Genomic DNA, 2,095 nt, shown 5'->3' on the forward strand with positions numbered 1-2,095 from the left:
GACGTGTGCTCTTCCGATCTCTAGTAGATGAACGAAGGATTTGTCAAAATTTCAATTATTAAAAAAATGGCAACGATTTAAACAAAAAGTTCATTTTTCAAGGTGTTAAATTTTCGAGTTTTTTGCCGTAAAAAAAAAGTTTTTGATTAAACTGAAAATCCTTCGTTCATTTACTAGATAATATACAATATACTAACGAAATCTGTTTACATTTTGATTTCAGATGATCCGTTCTCGAGTAATCTTGTCCTCCGCTTAAAACTAGGCGCTCCAGGGCAACAGCTGCAGTTCCGCCATTTTTAAATATTTTTTAACAAAAAAAATTTGACATGTATTCCAAAACATGTACTAAATGGTACCATTAATAGTTTCTAAATAAATTTTTATTTTGCTGTCGAAAAAAAAATCGTGAAAATGTCATCTTTCGCGCTGCAAGTGTATATAACCCCTTAAATATGTGCGCCATGTATATGTATATAACACATGCATTGCAATAATACATACGCGTATTTATGTTACATTTTATTAAAGCTATATAGGCGGTGTTATAGAGTGGCATGCACTTACGTCAGCAGCGAGTTGTTCACGGTAGACGCAGCGATAGACGACGCGCTAGGTACAGGTAGATGCATATTTATTACAGAAGTGCAAGCTATAATTCTACTAAAAATAATTTAATGATTCATCGTGGCGCTCACATGTTACTAGAAATACCTATACTAAGACAAAAAGGCTTAAAAAGAAACAAAATTGTAATCATAGAAACGTAAAGTAAACAGGCGACATGCTTATAATTTTAATTATGAACATGCTATTACGTATGTTAATCGACAAACATGTGTTACGCTACAAAATTTCACGTTTATTGAAATAAAAAAAAAACTACGGTATTACTGGTATTTGCTGAATAAAAAAAAGCGCAAGAACAACGGTTTTTGACAACCGTGCGGCGAATACTTACGTCCTCGGTGACACTACGAGATTCGTAACCTACGTCAGTCGAGTCATCGTCCGAGCTGTTCGTTACATCGATTTTTCGATAGCCGAGGGAGGCGGGCGAGCTGTATCCTATGTCGACCGGGTTCGGTATTAGGAACAGAAAGACGACGAATCCCACGAATCCCATTATCACTCCGGGTACTATGAAGCTAAGGCTCCAATCCGACTCGACGTATGCCGCCGCGATCAAGCTGCCCAATATGTTTCCTAAGGATGTATGTGAATTCCACACTCCGAAAATCAGTCCGCGCTTGCCTTTCCCGAACCAATTTCCCACGACAGTTACTACACCTGGCCAGCCAGACGTTTGAAAGATTCCGCCTAGCGCCTATGTACGAGGAAAAGAAAAGAAAAATGTGAAAGGAACGTCTGCGTCAGTAATGTTTTACAAAAGAAAAACACATGAGCAGGGTTGGGTAAGCTAATATATTTTTCTAACTGTTAAGTTAAAGTTGACAGTCTTAAAAATTTAACTTACAAATTAAGATACAAGTTAATTTATAATAAAATTAATTGAATTGAAAATTAAGTTAATAAAAAAAATGTAATTGAAAAGCTAAAAGTCAAATTTTATTTATTTCATAATTTTAGGATTTCTAAATAAAATTTCTAAATAAAGTGTACATTTGTTATATTATTTCTGTCGAGCCGCGGAAAGAGGATCGATTTCGAAGCATTAAATCATGTTGGAAGAAGTCCTTCGAAATCGATCCTCTTTCCGCGGCTCGACAGAAATAATATAACAAATGTACACTTTATTTAGAAATTTTATTTAGAAACCCTAAAATAAATAAAATTTGACTTTTAGCTTTTCAATTATTTTTTTTTATTAACTTAATTTTCAATTCAATTAATTTTATTATGAATTAACTAACTATTAACTTTTTTGATCTAATTTTCTTGAAGTTACATTTTTAGAGCTTCTTATGAACTCAAAATAAAATACACATCTGCGTTGGTGTCTTTAAACTCAAATTCGAGAATGCACATCAAGGCAATTGTTATAATATATTCTCGAATTTGAGTTTAAAGACACCAACGCAGATGTATATTTTATTTTGGGTTCACAAGAAGCTCTAAAAATGTAACTTCAAGA

General features: G+C 33.6%; 1 protein-coding gene across 1 annotated transcript in view; it reads right to left on the reverse strand.

Moving 5' to 3' along the window:
• Positions 1-2,095, reverse strand: part of LOC105456981 (sugar phosphate exchanger 2-like) — a 6,958-nt gene that overhangs the window by 1,112 nt on the left and 3,751 nt on the right. The window lies entirely within an intron of this gene.

This window comes from Wasmannia auropunctata, unplaced genomic scaffold (assembly GCF_000956235.1).
Source record: "Wasmannia auropunctata unplaced genomic scaffold, wasmannia.A_1.0 LD335442.1, whole genome shotgun sequence".
In the NCBI taxonomy this organism is placed as follows: domain Eukaryota; kingdom Metazoa; phylum Arthropoda; class Insecta; order Hymenoptera; family Formicidae; genus Wasmannia; species Wasmannia auropunctata.